General features: G+C 39.0%; 1 protein-coding gene across 4 annotated transcripts in view; it reads left to right on the top strand.

The window, feature by feature from the left end:
- Positions 1-21,255, top strand: part of Socs6 (suppressor of cytokine signaling 6) — a 56,422-nt gene that overhangs the window by 18,619 nt on the left and 16,548 nt on the right. For 2 of the 4 annotated variants that reach the window (XM_021214772.2, XM_029547116.1), the window contains exons 1-2: positions 11,613-11,743; positions 17,593-17,717. The gene's annotated coding sequence lies outside the window, so the exon portion shown is untranslated. Of the gene's footprint in view, positions 1-11,612; positions 11,744-17,592; positions 17,718-17,892; positions 17,935-21,255 lie in introns of those variants that run through there. The other 2 variants (XM_029547117.1, XM_029547118.1) reach the window with 2 other exon arrangements.

Below are 21,255 nucleotides of genomic sequence, written 5' to 3'. Positions count from 1 at the left end.
AGAGAGACAGAGAGACAGAGAGACAGAGAGACAGAGAGACAGAGAGACAGAGACAGAGAGAGACAGAGAGAGACAGAGACAGAGACAGAGAGAGACACAGAGAGACAGAGAAATGATTGAGTGTGGCTTTTCTCCTCCCTAAGCTATAAAAACTTTTCTAGGAACATCACCAGAAAGTCAAAGTAAACAAGATATCTTAAACTCCCTCGTGTGACCTTTGTGAACCATGTCTTTACCTTGGTCAGGTTATAATCCTGTCCAAAGCACCTAAAAAAACCATCCCAAGATCTTATTTACTAAGAAGACGTGGGGTAAAAAGAAAAAATTTAGTTACAACACGTTGAGATACAACTTTAGAATCTACAAAGAAATATGTGTATATATACATATATATGTTTACATATATATTAGTATTTTTGTAGTTTATGCACACACATGTGCACTGTTGCTAAATCACTTGAGTATGACACTCTGAAGAAATGCACACTGTCACTTGGGTGGACACCATCTCTTTCTGTTAATTCCAAACTTAAAATCTCTCCTCTTATTAAACTCCAACTCTGCTTCAAAATGGCAGCTCCAAAATTCTTTTTTATAGCAAAGAATCCCAGCTCTCTCTGAGTGGAGGTCTCTGTAACAAACTCCCAGGGATGCAGCAGGCAGTAGTATGGAGCTGTGTCTCTAGCCTGTACTCTTCTGAGGCTAACAACATGCTACCACAGTATTTCAAAGCCCTACCTCTTACAGTGATGTTTAGACAAGCCTAGGTTCCAATCAGATGAGGGTTTTTTCCATTATCTGTTATTTAGCTTCATTCAGAAGAGTCTGAATATAAAATTACAAAAGAACTACTCCAAAATAAGTGTCTATGCCATCGGGTATCAGACTGTGTTACACATAAATAAAAAGGGTGGTTGCTCTGGAGGTAACTGGGATGACACAAAGTCAGAAAAGACATCTTCTTTTTCTCTACTTTTCTAAAAGTAGCACACAACTTTGCAAAGACAAAAGTGGTACTTCTGCTCTTTCTGCCAGAGAGAACAAAGGTTATTCCCTGTTTGGAATTCTGTGAGCCTAGAGGTGGGTCCACAGTTAGTCTGCATTGATGATGACTAACCAGCCATTTTTGCCTTCCCCCTTTGCCATCCATACAGACTTATAGTAGTTTTCTTTTGCCTCATCACTTTTCTAACACTTCATGTTTATTTGTTGAAGATCCCAAATTGAGACAAAATAGACAAACAGGGAAAATGTAAGGGATATGGGAAGGGGAAGGATTCCCTCACTCCAGAACCTAATGGACATATTTTGCCAACATAGGGTCAAGAATTCCACTACAATTAACAAAATTGGTGTGAAGATTGCCTAGACAATATTCCCCTTGTTCAGAGCATTCCACATAAAAATACTGAAAAGAAATGAAGTGTGCTTGCAACCTAACCGTAAATGATCTTCAAAACAAGTCGTAGTTCTTTCTTTCCCAAGTGTAAGCCTAGAATTTTCCAAGACTCTACTAATGGGACTACAAGCTTCATTTACACTAATATGTCTTAGCTTCTATGTGCAAAGTTTGTGACCTCTGGTTAACCCTACTATTCATCTCTGGAATAACCCCCAGTAACCATCTGAGATGTAACTTTAGAAGTATCTAGATTATTTATTTGGCAACTGTAAGGGTATAAAGACATTTTAAACCAACTCCTGAAAGTTAGTCTATTACCACATTTCTGTTATGGCAAGTATATGCACACATGAATATGTATGTCTACATAAATAAATAAATAAATAAATAAATAAATAAATAAATGCAATAAAAATATCTGCTTGATAAATTCATTATCTTCTTCATACTGACTCATCTTGAATTTTTTTTCTATGAGCTCCACCTGACTAAAGGTCTATGACAAGAACTCAAATTACTGCAGCTCTTCCAAAGGCTCATATCCATTGCCATTGATGACATCATGAAAGCAATCTCATTTCTTGGGCATCTCCCATTATATGTGAAATACACATTAAGAAGTTCATTTGCCTCTTGTGGATCTGTCTTTTGTTACAGGGGCCCATTCTATAAAAAAAAAGGCAGGAAGAGCATAAGAGAATTGAACAAAAAGTTATATTTATTTCCCCACATCACCCTAGGAGTTTGTAACTTTGAATTAATACCCTATGGAAAAATAAACTGAGAAAACATTTAATTTCAAACAAAATTCCTGTCCTTCACTAAACTTTATGTGGCTCTAAAGGTCCTTTTCTCAGCTTGGCTCCAATAGTTGCAAGCCCAGTGTGCACCAGCCACAGCATTCATGGCAAGTCAGTTTGTGTAGAATCCATCCTTTATATCTAACCACTTTTGATATCACATCAGCTTCTTCAGCTTTCTCTGTCCTTGCTCTGTCCTCTAGGTGATGCCTGGTCTCCTTTGCCTGCCTTCAACAAGGAGCTAGTCCTGTTGGCTTTGTTAGAATCCCAACTGCCCTTGAGATTTCCTCTTAGTAATTTTACATCCACTGCTCACAGATGCTCTGCAGCTGGGTATCCCCAATGACTTAGCAAATACCATGTGTTTGGAATGGAGCCCACACTGTGTTCCCTTCCTGAATAAAAATCCACTAATCATTTGCTAATAATCTGACTGTTTGTGCACCTTCTAAATTCATGTCGAAATCCTTATGATATCAGCAAATGAAGTGTTGGGGAGCTTATTAGATTGTGAAGGGGCTGTCTTGAGTAGAATTAACGCTCTGATAAAGGAGATTCTGGGAATTACTTAGTCTTTACTGCGAAGATGGTTCTCCGTGAACCAGGAAAGGGATTTAAGCAACATACACTTACTGGAATCTTAATCATGGATACCTAGAACTGTGAAAAGTAAATGTTTGCTGCTTATGGGCAGTTTTGTTATAACTGTCCATACATACTGACACAGCTTGAGCTACAATTGACTTCTGGATTTCTTTAATGTTAGGAATTAGGATTTTCGTTATTTATTTGTTTTTTGTTTTTAAAATGGAGTATCATTATTTTCAAAGCCTGGCCTTGAACTCCTTCTGGGCTCAAGCAAATCTGCTTCAGTCCTGTAAAGTGTATGGGCAGGAATGAAGTTATTAAATTATGATTAACCTTGGACATATGTTCTTTATAATCTAAAGTCTTTCTTATTCGCCAGAAGCTGGAGTTTGTAAGAGAAACTTTAAACGTGCCTTGAGATTAAATAGCGAAAATATATCTCACTTACAACCATGTATTATAAAGTTTGTTAAAGAGTGACTAAATTATAAGCAACTCAAAGTTTGGCAAACTTGATGACAGTTACTTAATTAGTTCCATATATGATGATCTATAATGAATTACTCACAGATTCTCACTCACAAATTGACAATAATTTTTCTAAGCACATCTGGGGATTTTGTAAATAGAAATAATAAAAACACTATAAAGCAAATTTACTGTCAGTCTTTTCTTTCCTACTATGCAATTGGTGTCACTCAAAGCTAGAATTTTCATTTTTATGTCTTAAAAAACAAATGCACTGACATCATTAAATCATTCAGTTATCCAACAATGAATTTTTATCCTGCCTCACACGTAATGTACTAGCAAGTGCTGAAGCAACAGTGATGGATGTAAAGCCTCTGCCCTTCTGAATTTTAAGGGCTCAGAACGAAATGATGTTTAATAGGTCATGATGTAAAAAAATTCATACGGCTATATTCATAGGAAAGTTCATGAAGAAGTAGNAAAAATAATTTTCAGTATTAAAGATTTGCGATAAATCCGTTGTGTGTTAAATACACAGTAGAATAGTTCTGTCAGCAACCCTATGAGATAAAAGCCATTATAAATGTTAACAGATTAACAACTTTACTATGGCCAACCCTGTTTGAGAGTTGGGTGGTTAGTGTATGTCACTGATTGTTTTCAACCTGTATCATGCAGTTTTAGAGAAGATCTTGTTTGTCAGTTAAAACAAAAAACAAAAAACGGATCAAATTACTCATTACCCACCATTCCTGAGGAGCTTTGTAACCATTCTCACCTATCTGCCACAAGCAATCTCTTGATGTGGCTCAGGACACTATACTCTAAATTTATGACACCTTGATATGCTAAGGACTTTGAACCAAAGGTGTTTAGAAGCCGCAGATCACATTCTCTCTGTCTTTCCTGTCTCCTGTCCTATCTCTACCCTCAAATAAACCACAGAAACCAGACTCTGTTCTCATGGTGAGTCATAGAAACTGGAATCTCCCTTCCTCAGAGTAAGCCATAAAACCTGAAAAGATTACTTAACCCCTCTCCTTGATTCTGGAAAAACTTCCATCTCAGAGAGGTAACTTAGAAATGCTGCCACACAGAAAGACCAAGAAGGGCATGAAGAACAGATATTTCTTCTGGTTTTCTCCATGTCATTCCATTACCCTTACCTCAATGCCTTTTGCCTAATCACATTTCTGAATATACAATTCAGTCTATTCTCAATCACACTGAAGTACAGAAAAAGTTCTGTAATAAGATCTCTTTTTTTCTATCTCTAAAGTTCATTAATAAAAATATGTTTTTGTGACTTTGTTGTACAATTTCGGTTTTCTTCAACACTGTAATGAGTTTCCATTTTTTGACCGGCTCTTTCTAATGGATATTGGGGCTCAGAAATCACTACCCCAAAGTCTGACATCTTCAAATGACAAACATTTCCAACTAAAGAAGCACCAAGGTCTATCTGATCACACCCACTCCATCTCTACCTACATCTTCTCTTTTTTCTTTTCAAAACACAAACATGTACTTAAAGAAAATGAGGAGCCTTGGGTATTTTCACTTATGTGGTCAATGGGGCTCTTGTATATCCTGATCTTCTCAATTTTTGTTTTGTTTTATATTGTTTTTTTTTTTTTTTACTGCTTTAGCTTTTTTGTATTTTTTAAATTTTTGTATTATTTTTCATATTTTTACTTATTTACTTATGTGCATATGTGAGTATCTGTGTATGAGTGTAGGCACTCATGGAATCTGGAAGATGATGTTAGATCTCCTGGATCTGGAGTTATAGGCAGTTGTGAGCAGCCTGAACCAGTTCTTCTCTCAGAACAGAATGTACTCTTAACTGCTGAACCATCGCTCTAGCCCCTCTTTGCTATAAAGAAAGAAAACAATGCAAAAGGATCTGTCAAGCTCATATGTATGAGTTTGCTAACTCAATCCTTAATAGCCGAAGTCATAATTATATCCCAGGAATAGAATAGATAGGGGCTTTGAATTCGGGCTTGACTGCAGAGTCTGCATGTGAAATCTATATTTTACAATGACTTATAGAATGAGGACTCAGTTACATATCACAAAAGATTTAACAGATATTTAAATTTTGCTATGCTTAACTCAGAATGTTAAAGAAGAATATATGACAGCCAGAAGTTCTCTTTGTACACCTCTCTGGTGTCCTTTCATCTGAAGATAAAAATCATTGTGAACTTGATGTAGATCTTTCCAGTTCATGTGCATGCACAGTTTTTGTAGTTGCATGTACTCATAAAATTTTTGTTATTAGTTGACTGCTTCAAACTTATTGTGTAGTATCATGCTATCAATATCCTCTTAGAACTACTCTATTGGATTAAATGATGTCTTTAATGTGAGCAGCAAACGACAAAGGCATTCTCTTAGTTTTTCTAGCCATCTCAACTCAGGTAATACTGGATTTTTTTCTTCTTTTTTTACCTTAAGGACAGGAAATAATTTCATGAGTCAGTATGAGGCACTGTGGCAGTCTGAATGATAATGACCTCCATAGGCTCATAGATCTGAATATCCAATCACCAGGGAGTGACACTGAAAGGCTTAGAAGGTGTGATCCTATTTAAAGAAGTGTGTCATTGTGGATGGGCTTTAAGGTTTCAAAGTCCATGCTAAGCCCAGAGTCTCTTTCCTCCTATTGCCTGTGATATAGATGTGGAGCTCTGAGCTTCTTCTCCAGCAGCTGTGTGCCCATCTACCTGTGTGCTACCATACTTTCTGCCATGAAGGCAATGGACTTAACCTCTGAAACTGTAAGCAAGCTTCTTTTACTTTCTTTTGTAAAAGTTGCTGTGGCTGTGGTATCTCTCCACAGAGTTTATTAAGTGACTTTAAAAATAAAATTTTAAATAAAAAAATGTGTGTGCATGTGCATGTGTGTGCTCGTGCATGTGTGTACTCCTGTGAGCATTTGAGATGCTACTCTGTGTGTGTGTGTAAATCAGAGGACAACTTTCGGGAATTCTAGAGTACTCTAGGCTAATTGACTTCGAGCCATTCACCTGTCTCTGTTTTCTATTTTCCTTGGATTTTAGATGCTACCATATTTGGGTTTTTATCTGGATTCCAGATGTCAAACTTAGATCCTCAGGCTTCTATATCTAGCACCTTAACACACTGAGCCATCTCCCCTGGCTTAAATGACATTTTTAAGCATGAGGTTTAAGAGAAATAACAGCACTTGGAAAGAAAGTAAACACCCCCTAGAATATGGGCACAGACTTCTTAAAGGAGAGTCATACTTGTTTCATATGGTAGCTATACATACTGTTTTTGTTGTTGTTGTTGTTTTTGGCTTCTGGGGTTACATCTCAAAGGATTACATCACCTAATGTGATCATGGAGTGTTTTCTATTCATTGGATAGGATTACAGCTAATAAGGTAAAATTTTAGGCCACAGGGAAAGTTAGGATTTTCTGGGCTAAGTTACTATGATTGAAAAGGAAGACTCGTACTTCTTAGGAAATGCGGTATCAAGAAGACTTTTTAGGTTAGGTGAAGTAGAGGGAAAGAGAAGATGCTGAGAATCAGTTAATTGAACTTTAAATATTGATCATGCTGTGTCCTTAATGACTTTGATAATTTTATAACTGTTCTCTGTGTTTTCTGTTCTTTCTTTCCTAAAGAAAAAAATAAACCAGTACTGTGTTCTCTGCATGGCTACTGTGGGTCTTAAATATGTTAATGTAGATTAAAAAATAAAAAGATAATTTACTCTAAGCAAAGCTCTAGTGTTGTCTTTGAGATTCCCTGAGAAATGGGTATGTTAACATATGCTTAGGCTGTAAGCATGGTTCATTGCTATTTCCACATTCTTCTCTCTATAAAGGAAGTATTGTGGGGCTGGGGATTAGTAGTTCAGTTGGTAGAGTGCTTGCTTAGTTAGTATACATAAAGAGAGACAGAGGCAGGGACATCAAGGTCATCTTCTACTAGTCAGGCTGGCCTATATAAAAGACTGTTTAAAGAAAACAAATCAATGCAAACAAACAAAACAACAACAAAAAAGAAGAACAAAAGGGAGGAAAATAATTGTCTATTTATCAAAACAAGGTTTACTTAGGTCCTCTGGTATCAGGGTCAGTTTATCAATGTGCCCTGTTAGAGTGACTCCTCCCTTTCCATGTGTAATCAGACCTGTATCACTGTTGCAAACTAATTCTGAGAGTCCTGGACATGCATCTTGGCTGTCCTGGGTGTACGTAGCGCAAAGATGTCACCCCAAGGTGGCAGGATGGTGGACTGCCAAGCAGAGAATACATGTCTATAGCCAAGATGAGGCTTGGAATTCTGTCAAGCATAGAAATATCAACAGTATCTTTAGCTGCTATTATCTCTACACTAAGTTGTCTTATATTATTATTGGTTTCTATGGCTATTATTTTAATTTAGTGACTAACAGCTGTGTTCTGGAGTCACAAAGATATGTCAGCATTCTAGACATTTCCCACAGTAGTGGCCTGACTTTTGAGAAAGTGATTGCTCAGTCTGTATATTTTTACTTTTATGTATGTTTTCAGGACTGACCCTTTGGTACTGGGTAACCTATTGGTGTGTTTTTCCTGGGGGACACTACTTCCCTTGCTCTCAGCATATTTTAATTACCTGTAGTTCTTTGAGTATGGTGGAGGCCTTGTGAACTTTCCCCCATTTACTTTGGCATGTCTATCAGTGCATTCCCATTCAGCTCATGTTTAAGCAGTCATTGGTGAGACTTTATGGATGTAGTTTCTGACATTACTAGGAAACAAAACTTCATAGCAAATTCCCTGATCCTCCGACTCTACATATCTTTCCACTCCCTCTTCCACAATGATTCCAGAGCCTCATATTCAGAAGCTGAATTATAAATGTATCAACTGGGTCTGGGCTCTATGACTTTGCAATTTGATTATTTGTGGTTTTCTATAATGATCTCTGTTGCAAAAAGAAGTTTCCTTGATGAGCAAGGTCTACACTTACCTGTGGGTATAAAGACAATGTTTAGACTGTAGTTAGGGATTATGCTGGTTTAGTAAAGTGGTAATTGTAGGTTCTCCTCCAAGACTGGTGACTTACACTAACCCTGGTTAGATGCTAGGTTTCTAGTACTGGGCATGACTTTCCTTTCTGTTGGTAGATCTGAAGTCTAATTAGAGAGCTGTTGGTTACTGGCAAAGTATGCATGCCACTACTGTACCCTTAGGGTTATTTTGTCATATTGTCCTTTGTTGTGGTTCATAGATATCATATATGGGTAATACTGTTGGTTACTTCTCTCCTTTGTTAGCTTGAATGGTGCCTTCTGATGCCATGAAATGTAGTCCCCAGAGGGATGGCTTTCAGGAACGTTTCAGCTCAGGGTTCTCCAGGTCCTGTGTCTGAAGTGCATGGTGTTTTTTTTTTGTTTGTTTGTTTGTTTTTTGTTTTTTGTTTTTTGTCAATGGGCACTTACCTTCCATGTCTGGGAGCCAACCAAGGGCAGTGGTAATAGCCTTTAGTATTTTGGATATCTCTTGGACAACTCTGACTAATTAGTCAAAATAGGGCTTCTCATGTCTGGTGGTGGTTTTTTTGTTTTTTTGTTTGTTTTTTGTTGTTGTTAGATGGTCTTTGGCTCTTGGAGGGAGCTTTGTCATCTCAGATGGGAACTTTTCATTTAAATTCTATATGTATATTTTTATAGCAACTTATGCATGTTATTCATATTTTAGGTATATAGTGAATAATATGATTCCTTGTGGCTTTTTCAGATGTCCTTCTTTGACATTTATCTCCTTCCTTCTCCCTAGAGTCCCTCACCCTGTTCCCCATTTCCCTCTCCAGATCATGTATTCATTTCTATTCCCCTCTCTAGTGCCTCTCACTGACAAATGATCCTCTTTTACTTTCCCGGTTTCTAGTTATTCCAGGAGTTAGGAGCCTCAGATGAATGAGAATATCCAGCCTTTGTTTTTCTGGATCTGAGATACTTTACTCAATGTAATATTTTCTAGTTCCATCCAAATCTCATGATTTCATTCTTTACAGCTTAATAGTACTCCATAGTGTATATATACCACATTTTCATTATTCATTCATCAGTTAAAGGACTTTAGACTGTATCCATTTCCTAGTGCATTAGTCAGGGCTCTCTAGAGCAGTGGCTCTCAGCCTTCCTAAAGCTGTGACCCTTCAATACAGTTCTTCATGTTGTAGTGACCCCGACAACCCTAAAATTATTTTTGTTGCTACTTTAAACTGTAATTTTGCTACTAGTATGAGTTCTAATGTAAATATCTGATATGCAGGATATCTCATACATGACTCCTGTGAAAGGGTCATTTGATCCCCAAAAGGGCTGTAATCCACAAGTTGAGAACCACTGCTCTAGAATAATAGAACTTATAGAATGAATATTATCTATCTATCTATCTATCTATCTATCTATCTATCTATCTATCTATTGGATTTATTAGAATGACTTACAGGCTTTGGTCCAGCTAATCCAATAATGGCTGTCTGTGAATGGAAAACCAAGAATCCAATAGTTTATCAGTCCATAAGGCTGGGTATTTTAGCTGGTCTTTAGCATGTACTACAATCTTGACTGATCTAATGCCAGTGAAGGAATGGAATTGCTAGCAAGCCAAGACCAAGCAGGCAAAGAGCAAAAGCTTCCTTCTTCCACATCCTTACTCCCTTATATAGGCTTCCAGCAGAAGGCATGTCCCAGAGTGGATCTGGATTATAGATGTGTCTTCTTACCTCAAAGATCTGGATTAGAGGTCACTCTGTCTACTTAAAATCAAGTAGAAATCCTTCAAGGTGTACCTCTATTTTTGGGTTTTAGTTAATATCAGAGGCAGTCAAACTGACAACCAAGAATAGCCATCACATCTAGGTATTGTGAACAAAGCTGCAAAAAACATGGCGGAGCAAATGGTTATGGAGAAGGATATCAAGTTCTTTGGGCAAATGCCAAAGTCAATCACCCCCACCTTTTGAAGGCAGAAAGTGAAGTTAAAACTCAGAGACTTGTTTATGTATAGATAGTTCTATGAACTGTCCAAACTGTGCCATGGTCCAGGTCTGCCACATTTGCAGTTCAGAGTCTTGACCATGCACATTGCTGCTCCTGGCCATTGGTCTCTACTGCTCAGCATGGCTCGAACTTAGCACAAATGAGGAAACATTGTTACCAAGGGCAGGAGACTGAAAAGCTCCCTTATATCTAATCACCACCAGTCTTCTTGGTATTTGGATTTCAGATATCTGACTCCAACTTAAGTTGAACAGGGTTCAGTGTCTCAAGACTAAGGAGGCTATCTTGGGGATGGCAAGAGAAAGGAGGAAGGGATAATAAGATGGAGAATATGAAATGAGTTGCATTTTAACCAGGCTAACAGTAGTGATAGTGTTCATTAATCCATTCAAGTCAATACCGAGAATGACAATGGTCAGTCTGGTAAATAACACATAATTTCAAGTGACACATCTATACCACATCCCATTATAAAAACCGATTTAACCCCCATAGTTCCCATGTTCTATTATTTAGCCAGATTTAGTGTTTAGATGACCACTTTCTACTGAACATTTCAAAGAATTAATATCAATTATTTGAACATTGCTATTTTCTATATTTTTAAATTAATAAGTTCACTAAAACATAGCAGATCTGGAATTTACCTCTGAGGCTCTTCTAATTCTTCTGTTCCCCAGCCTTATCTCTTTATATATTTCCATTTGAAAGAACTTATACCAGTCAAGAAACACTTTTAAAACTCACATTAATTCTAAGCTAGATTTTATTCCCTCCCTTTATTGAGGTATTAATATTTTCTTTAATTGCTTACCATTATAGGAAAAATAAACTTCCATTGGCCTACTCATGGACAGTAATAAATCTTGGTCTGCTATACATTAGAAGCATATTGTGTTAATTTGTAAAAAAAAAATAAAGTGAGCTAAGTTTCCAAAGCCCAAACACCACACATGGGCACACACACACACACACACACACACACACTTATTAATTGCAGGAGCTCCGCTGAAGGCTAGAAGACTTGAAAAAAGGACTGAGATTAGTTTTCTTAAGACCAAGCCAGAGAAAGTGGGCGAAGGCTCCCACTTGTAGCTCAGCTGGGCAGGGAGAAGAGCAAGAACCCAGAGCCTCTGAAGTCTAAGAACTGCACTGGCTGCAGCTGCTCAAGAGCCAGCGGGGGAAAGGGGCGGAGCCGCTCGCACCCGCGACCGCGGGCCCCGCCCTCCGGGGCCCCCTCCCCACGCGACGCCCCGCCTACCGGGCTGTGCTGAGGGCGCGGGCGGCCCGGGCTCCTGCGCGGCGGCTCCGCTCCCGCCTGGGCCGCGGCCGCGCGCCCTCCCTTCGGGGAGGAGGAAGAGGAGGAAGGAGGAGCGGCGGTAGGAGGAGGGCCGAGCGCGGCAGTCGCGCCGCCGCGGGGAGGAAGCAGAGCCCGCGGCTGCAGGGTGAGCAGGTTGGCGGGGCGGGGGGGAGGCGTGGGGTCGCGTGTAGCCCAGAGTAGGGAGGTGAGAGTGAGGCCCAGGCCGGCGCCCCGACCCTCGGCTCCACGCCCGGCCCGCCGCCGCCTTTGTTGCCCGGGGCCCGCGGCTGTGCGAGGCTGGGGCTCCGCGAGGCCTGGGCGGCAGGGCCTGCGGGCCAGGCCGGTCGGGGCTCTCGGAGCGGGACCATAGAATCTGCGCGGTCGCCTGGGCCGGGGGTGGCGTCCAGGGAAGGAGATGCCGAGTGGGGCCGCGACCGGATGGCCGCGCGCGAGGTGCCCTGGAAGGGTCACGGGAGGAGGGCCGAGGCATTTAAACTGCCCTGATCTCGCACAGGCCCTCTTTTGCTCCCGGAGTTGGCAACTTCAGGTACACACCATTGTGGCTCTGAGCGGCACTCTTGGTGTTTTCCAGAGCAGGGCCTGGCCCCAAACTTGGAAGAGTTGTGTGTATCAACTTAGTGTGTAGTCAGAACTCGATTTGGGGTTCTCATCCCCACTTTTTGTAATTGGAGGCCGGTGAGACTGAGGTGGAACTCTGGCTTCCGGTAGGGAGATAATGTTGGATTCCTGAAGGTCTCACTTAGGCAACATGCTGCTGTGCCCGAGTACCTTGCAGTATACTAATTACAATTATAATGTGAATTAACACACGAGAGACTTACCAAATACAGTTTTAATTTATAGCGTCCCTTGGCATAAAGATAAACTTGTAATCAGACAAAGGTAGACCCCCTGCCTACGAAAAGGTGAATTATTAGCCATAGTAGGTAGCAGCAGTTTAGTTCAGTGTTTACTTTTAACCCTCCAACTCCCACAGCGTGGAATCCACTTAGTTTACTTGAATGAATGAGTTTTCAATTGGAATCTCAGTGCGTTGAAAGCAGTGAAAAACACCAGTGATACAGCTTATGGGTATCATGGATAACATACAGTCAGGGTAGCATATAGTTTCTGGCTTTCTTCTGCTCTGATTTCTCTCCAGTGCTGCATGTGTGGACGTGGGAAAAAGGTTTGGGATCCATCCCTGCTCTAAGGAAGTAGGTCACCTTAACCTTTTGGTTCCAACACTCTCCCTAATCCTCGTTTCTCTGAGGGCTTGGCTTCTGGACAGTGGGCTTCATAAGCGATCTTAGGAGAGTTTATTATCCAGGGCTGGACAGAGTCAGGATCTGCCAAGTTATTTACCTGAACCTCTAGCTTTTCTTGGACTCTACTTAGCATCTTTTAAAGCCCCTTCTCCTGTTTGCATTTATCTTTTAAGACTCCTCTGAATTCAGGTCCCTGGCCCTGCTCCTTTCCTTTCTGACTGTGGAACTGAAACACTGTCTCCCTCAGGGAGTCATCTGAGTGTCCTCCCTTGTTAGGACACCTGCAGGGAGTGGCAAGGCAGGGATTTGGGTGCTAGCCGAAGCACAGGGTGTGGTGTGGAAAAACGCTGCTATACCAACTGGATTCCAAGCCGTTTACCGTCTCATGTTCTCCAGTCTTGCTTTAGAATGGAGAAGACTTGTTTTTAAGAGCTGCCTTTTCAGAGAACAGAAACCAAGTGCTTTTGTAACCTTCTTGTGTAACTCCACTGCTTAGAGAAAACCCTGCTAATTTTTGCCACTGTGGACAGTTTCAGGAAACCTTGTGTTACCAGGAGAATCTTTTATTTTGCTTTTAGAGGTAATGGTGTGATCTTACTTCTAAAGTCATGAGATACACTGGAAGGAGCCAAATCGTTTATGTCCATTTCTGAGTTTCTTGGTGGTTGTTGTCATTCTCAAAAAGTATGTGATTGGAAGGAACAGGATAACATACAGGATACATAACATACATGTGTACAGCCTTGGGAAGGTGTGACTTCTCTTCTGATTTCTTGTAGTTATACAAGTGACACTCATGTTTGTAGAATGTGTGTACTTTTGTGAAATAATTATTTTCATGAGGAATCAGTCTGGCTTTCCTAAATGGCTGCCTTGTTGATAATCTGAATGGCCATATTTTAAGATTACAGTTTTCATACTGCACAGAGAAGATGTGACGTGATTGGGGTGGTCATTTACTAGCATATTGTGACCTTGAACAGGCCTTGTAGCTCTTGAGACTTCCTTAAATAGATCTAAATCATCTCACAGTTTTAGTCAGTATATATTTTATCTAAAGGGAATCCAGACTCTTAATTGGGCTACAGGATTTTTATGTAGGTTTGCACCTTGTCTTGTCCCATGGTTATACCCTGGCCCTTCCATTCTGCAGCATTTCACACTGCTTTACAACACCCAGCCTTGAAACAGTTAACTCTCAGTGTTCACCAGTGTGGATGCTTTATTCTCAGACCTTACTCCCAGTGTCCATTCCTCTGAGAACCTTCTTAAGAACTGTATGTCTCTTGAAGTAACAAGTTGGCATGTTTCCTTTAGACATTGCTGTTTAATTATTCTATGCTCTTCTTTCTGGTCTGTTTTCATATAGGTTCCAGGAAGGTAGCATGCCTGAGATGGTCTCTTTTCCCATTGTGTCCCCAACACATTCCATGGAACTGGCCACTTTCCCCTTTGTGTCTTTAGCATATCCTATGGAACTTGCACACTATGCAGGGACCTGCTATGCAGAAAGTGTATGTAGTTCTCATCACATTAAAGAAAGAGGCTCATTGAGTAGATATTAGATAGATAGCTTTTGGTATTATATGTTGTTCGTCCTTGTCCAAGCTGATTTGCTCAGGTGAATAAATCATAACACTAGTAAAATCGGAAGTCTTGTATTCGCATAGCCCAAATACGCCTTCACAAAGATAACTGTTTCCCCATGGAGACATTATAATGTGTATGAGTTGACTCATAGACCAAACCAGAGTTATGGCACAGATGGGCAGATCTGCATCACCTTTGTAAGTGTGGTTGTCAGTGTGGAAAGCAATTATTCCGGAGCATATTTCCTTGCTGTTTCTTTACAGTTTAGTAAAGTCAAGCTTCAGTTATCCATTACCTCTTGCCAGCCTCAGTTTTAAACAGAGAATCAAGCATTAAAAAAAAAAAAAAAAAGCAACCAAAAAAAATTGGAATTAGACATGCCAGACAGTTAGAAGACTGATTGCAGCAGTCTCTCACAGGGATATAAATCTAGATTGAATTTTAACACTTATTTTTGTGTAATATTTTTTTTTTTAATCTTACTAGTTTTATCTGTAAAGTATTAGTTTCTGAGAGCTGAGATGAGAAATTGAGAGAGCAAAATTAGTTTAAAATGTTTTCTGGCTGGTGAAAAATAATATGCTGAGGAACTAGCAGTATCTCTGTATGATGTAGACATTCTTACTAAAAATGTCCATATAGGAAAAGGGTGTAGGACACAGAATCAAGGGACATGGACATGGCTGGGGAAAGCAGCTAAGTACAGGTAACTGGTGGTATGCAAGCTGTGTGTGTGTGTGTGTGTGTGTGTGTGTATAGGGGGTATTCACAGGTCATAGAATAGATGCTAGTGGAGCTTGGCTGTGGGCTCAGTACCTTTTAATTGGTGTTAAGTCCTCTTTGCAATTTCTTGATGTGTGGTATGAAGCTGTCTTACTCCTCTGTACAGCCACCAAACTAAAGTATTGTCTTAAAATTATTGAAAATGTTCTGTAGACAGGTGTAATGATTATCCCATTTCCCCTCAGCCAACTCTTGGGCATTAGAGAAGAAAAGAAAGAGACGATGGGTTATGAGATGTCACTGAAGACCTCAGTGGCAAGCTGTAATATCATCAGTAGACCCCAAGGGTGTCATTGCCACCCTGAAGCAAACTAGGAGATTTGTGTATTTCTATACAAAAGTTTAGTGACAGCATGAGATTATATTTAATGTATGAACTTGTGTTGAAATTTATCTCTTTACAAATGCAGAAGTATGTGAGGCCCGTATTAGAGAAAAAGATTTTTACCAAAAACAATTATTTAGTTTGATCTTTATAATTACATCGATAAGCTTGGTTTACTAAGTGCCTCAGAGAGCTCTTTGCTGTAGACCTTCTTTGACCATGGTGTCAGCAGTGTACCAAGTGATTCAAGAAACAGGTTTAACACACTTAGGTTAAGATAAGTTCGTACTAGTGGGTGTACTATTTTGCTTGTGTATTACTTCCCTTGTGCAAATTTTGATATTTGTAATGTATTCTAAAAGTTTAGCTTTGGTTATTTTGTTTGTTTTGTTTTTTGTTTTTTTTCCAGTTAGGGTTTCTTTGTGTAACTTGTCCCGTAGACCATGATGGCCTCAAACTCAGAGATCCACCTGCCTCTGTTTCCTAGTGCTCAGATTAAAATGATATGCCACCATGCCCGGCAAACTTTGTTCTTAATTGAAATATTACCTTCTTCAATGAATCACTTGTATGTTGGCATCTGTTTTAATGGAAAAACATTTAGGGAATGTTGTTACCAAATATGATAGACTGTCAGTATATAAACAAGTAGGAAATATTTGTATTTTTGTGCTTTTATACATCTATAAAATTGTTGTCATTTCAGACTTGAAAGAGTTCAATAGTCAGAGTTCATCATTCTACAGATGAATGAATGAGTAAATAAATGAATAAATTCAGACTAGAGTGTTACATGAGTGTTAGCTTAGTTACATGACACTTCTAGAGGATTTCAACATGGAGTCTTGTACACAAAGCTCTTACTGCCATTGATGCTAGTAGTTTAATTTAACCCTGGGATTTGGGCATTTATACGTGTCTTCATGAACAGTTGTCTGGATTTGGCTAGGAGAGATGTAGAAGCAGAGACAGAAAGAGCCTGTAAGTCTAGGAAGTTTTTTTCCTAGGGGAGTTCTTTGTTTTCCTTCTTGAGTTGCTGTAACTCACACTTCCTGAAAATTGAGGAGGTGGAAACTTTCTGTTTGGAGCTTTTGTATCAGAAAATGTTGCTCTGAATATTTGGTTTACATCTGGTTGTGTATAGAATTTTAGGTACTATTTACTCAGGAGAAATAGGTTATTTGGTACTGATGGATTAACCCTAAAATCTCACTGTGTTATAAAGGATGAAATTGGCTTTTACTTTCCTAGATTTTGGAGGGATGGGTCTTCGTGACTTCCTTAGTCTGCTCTTCTGTAATTGCTGTCCTACCTCAGAGTGGAAGTGGAGACAATGGCAGGTCCAGAATCCAGCATATCGTCTTGCAAGAATGCCAGGGAATGAGGAAGACTCAAGGAGAGCCATTGAACTTTTTGGGGTGACAGAGTTGGAGGTTTGAAGGCATTGTCCATCATCATATGGCCTTCACTGTTAAGAGCTTGCGCCACTGGTTTACAGCAGTTGTGTCGTTCTAGGATTTTTTTTTTGTAGTTTTTGTAATATCTGTTTATAATGCTAAAGCTTTGTAATGGCTTTATCATTATTGTTTTATTCTTAAAACGTATTGTTTCATTGATTTTTAAACTTAATGCTCTTCAATTCTAGGAAGACTTTAAACCTTCATTTGTAATTTCTTCTCCCTCATTTTTTTTGTTTTTACTTCTCTGAAGGTTTGTTTTTTTTCCCCCTGCTACAGGAAGTCCTGAATGATTTGTTTATTAATTATTTTTATTTTCTCAGTTTTTCGTGTCCTGCACTCCCTGAACTTATTTCAAAGTTGTGATCATTTCTCAGGGATGTTCTCCTTGTCTTCTGTTCTAGAACTAATGACTTGTCATTAGTTTCTCAGTGCTGGATCTGGAAAGCAGGACTTGGCACGTATTAGTCAGGTGTACTGTCACTGAGCTACACCACTGGGTGCTGCAGCTAAGGGTAGTCTAAGCCTTTTAACATTGTTCCCAGTTGTCATATTTTTCTTTTGCTTTCAGGTTTTCATTTCATATGGGGGAATGGTAGTATGCTGCTCAGATTTTTGTCAACTGGACACAAGCTACAGTTATTTGGAAAGAAGAACTCTAAATTGAGAAAATGCCTCCATAAGATTTGCCTGTAGGTAAGTCATTTTCTTAATTAATGATTGATGTGGGAACAGTGACACTTCTAGGCAGTTGATCCTGGTTGATAGAAGAAAGCAGGCTAAACAAGCATCAGGGAGCAAGCTGGTAAGCAGTATTCTTTCATGGCTTCTGCTTCGGTTCCTGCTTCCAGGTTCCTGCCTTGAGTCCCTGACCTGACTCTGTGATGGACTGTGATCAGAATGTGTAAGCCAGGTAACCCCTTTCCTTTCCAAATTGCTTTTAGTCATGGTATCTTATAGTAATAGAAACCCCAGCTAAGACAGGTAGCAGTTAACATGTATGCTCTTTCTTGTTGATGATGGATTTTTGTTGCTGTTTGTTTTTTAAGACAATTTTGCTATGTTGCCAAGGCTGAAACTCACTGTGTTGTCTAGTCTAAGATCCTCTGTAGCTCTCCATTCTTATGTCTCAACCTCTCAAGTGATAGGATTGCAGCCTGTACTATGTACTCTGCTCAAGAACTGTATGATTAATCGGGCCCTTACATAAAAATAGCAATTACCTGACTTGCCTCCCCTCCCCTTATTTTCTTGTGTTAGAGCTCAATCTCAGGCCTTAGTTTTCCATATTAATCAAGTAAGCACTTTACCACATTCTATATCTCCAGCCCAAAACCAGATGATCTACATAGGGTAGCAGGAATAGCTTTAAGTTGTATCATGTTGTTTATTTACATTTCTTTATTTTAGGGAGTGATGTTTGTGTGCACGTGTGGAGATCAGATGGTATCTTATAGGAATTTGTTCTCTCCTTTCACTGTTTAGGTTCTGGGATTGAACTCAATTCATCAGGTGTGGCAGTATCAATACCCTTTAACTGTTGAGCCAGCTTACTAACCCAAGTTAGATAATTTTATTTTAGCTAGATTAGTTTACAAAGCAATCAGTCTTTTTGTGAGATGGTTTTATTTTTTGGTTAACAGGGCTGTATTGCTTAAGTGATTATTATTCTTTGAGATCTCTATATCCCTAATGATTGGTAGATAAAATTTACCCTAGCTCTTTGTACATTTGATAGTCTAATGTGAATTACTTTTTATATCTCAAATCTGTTATTTTAAAATCTTACTTTTAAGAAAAAAGTTTTTATTGATTCTTTGAGTTTCACATCATGCATCCTAGACCCACTTATTTGCAGGTCTCCTCATATCCAACCTTCACCCTTGTAACTACCCCAACCCCCAAATAAAACACACACACACACACACACACACACACACACACACACACACACACACAAAGTATAGAAAGCTCTTCACAGAAGCTGTAGTTTGTCACAGTGTGTCCCACAGGATATCTCTCTGTCTTCACTTGCAAATGTTCATTGTAATGAGTAATTGGTCTGGTTTGAGATCTCTGGTTTCTGTGACAACATCAATATTGAATCCTTACTGGAACTTCCCCCTGATATCCTGTTATTGCCCTATATCATAGAGATCCTGCAACTTTGGATCAACAGGACTGACCCTTTTATGTGTCCCAATCATTCGTAGATGATGGAGTAAAGTTTTATTCGTAATTCAAGTGTAATTTAGAAAATGCAATAGTTTTTTACCATAAAGCTCATAAATTATGGCAAAGATAAACAGCTTATGTGTTCTTTATGCAAAAGCATTTGAATAATAAATTTCTTTTTGGATTGGAACTTCTGTGTTAAGATTTACAGAATCTGAGAACAGTCAAAGGGACTTTGTTACTTTTTAGTCATGTGTATTGTTGTTACTATAATAGTTCAGTGCATTGAGGAGAATTTTACATTTGAGCAAGTTCTTAGAGAAATCATGTCGTAGCATCATTCTGCTATATTACTTCTACCCAGAGTAAAAATGTAGATCTTCTTTGGGTCTGTGTGATTGTTTAGTTTGTCTAAAATTCATAAAGAACTTAACCTACTTGATAACCATAAAGGTTATACTTATTTCATAGTCAGTGCAAGTGATGAACATTTTGAAGAACGTGTAATATTTTGGCTAAAATCATTCTGTTTACATTATAATTGTTAGTTAATTTTAATTTTCAACTGTTAGTTATGACAGTGTATCAGTGAATTATATTAAAACAATTATACATTTACAGCACAGAGCAGGGTTTATAATATTATATAACATATCACTAAATATGACAATAGATCTTTTCAAATAGTCAAGTATAATTGTGCCTTAGACAATAAAGTGGATGTGTGGGAACTATAAGGATTTTAATAGTAAGTTGGGTATCATACACATCATTTCCTTTATTAGTGTTGCCCTGTGCCACTGGTTTATTATTAAGGAAACAGTTTGTTAAAATGTCTGATAGTTATTTTATAGATGGCCTGGCCCAGATGCAGAGTGAAGGAATCGATATGTTCCTTACCATGTACTTTCAGTACACCAGTTCTCAACATAAAAACTGGTGTCTTCCATTGTAACACTGTCCAGAGTAGCACAGACCTCAGGTAGAAGCTCAGACTTCCTCATACAGATGCCATCTTGCTGACTCACCATAAGTCAGAGGTTCCCATAATGACCTCTTCTGATTAGATAATCTGTAGAACTCAGTAAAATACTTATTTGACTGGTTTATAGTAAGGATTACATACCAGGAAAAGGTGAGTAGAAAGGCTGTATGGGATGTGATGTTGGCTGTGATTTGCAGCTCCTGTGCCCCCTTAGCATGCCTTGCTCAACAGTACCTCTTGTATGCAGAAGCTAGTGATCTGTTGAGAGTGTTTATTGCTCCTGATCGATCTCTTGCTCCTTTTCTTTATTGATTAAGTTTTTATTCCCTTTACATCCTTATCACAGCCCTTCTTAATCTCTTAACTCTTCTCTTCCCTCCTGATGTGGGAGTGGGGCCAAAAGTTCCCACTCTGTAGTGTAGTCTAAGTCACAACTCTGGTGTGATTGAAAGTTACCTGTCAGATCTAGGAAGATACTTTCCTCACTCAGGAAATTGTAGGGTGTAGCTGTGTCAGGAACGAGACAAAGACCAAACATTTTCCATAGAACGACTCATGCTGCTTTGAATTAGCAAGTGCCAACTTAGGTGTAAAATGGGTATAGTAGATTTAATGTGTGTACACACTGAAAGAACACTGAGTTGATAGATTGTGTCCTACCTGTAGCCTGGTGGCCTGGAACTCAGTATGTGGAGCAGGCTGCCCTTGAAGGCATAGAGATCTGCCAGATTCTACTACTGGAGTTAAATACATGTGATATCTACTATTTTCTAAAGTGCAACTTGTTAAATGAATAAAATATTAAGGAAAAGTGAAAATTCATTTCATTAATTCTTAAAAGCTAGCTGCATTTTTGTATGTGATTGAAATTATGAACTTTTTTCCCTCTGTAATATAGCAGGAATGTAGTAAACTAGGTTATAATAAAAGATTCTTAGAAAAGTTCATTAAAACTTACTCTACTGGTTAAACATACAAGCCTCCCAGCATGCTTTAGAGATTAAGGCTCTGTAATGGTTTGTATATTCTTGGACCAGGGAGTGGCACCATCTGGAGGTGTGGCCTGGTTGGAAT

Source organism: Mus pahari, chromosome 15, assembly GCF_900095145.1.
Source record: "Mus pahari chromosome 15, PAHARI_EIJ_v1.1, whole genome shotgun sequence".
Taxonomy (NCBI): Eukaryota; Metazoa; Chordata; class Mammalia; order Rodentia; family Muridae; genus Mus; species Mus pahari.
The sequence above is the reverse complement of the archived record's forward strand: the minus strand, read 5'-3'. Positions and strand labels throughout refer to the sequence as shown.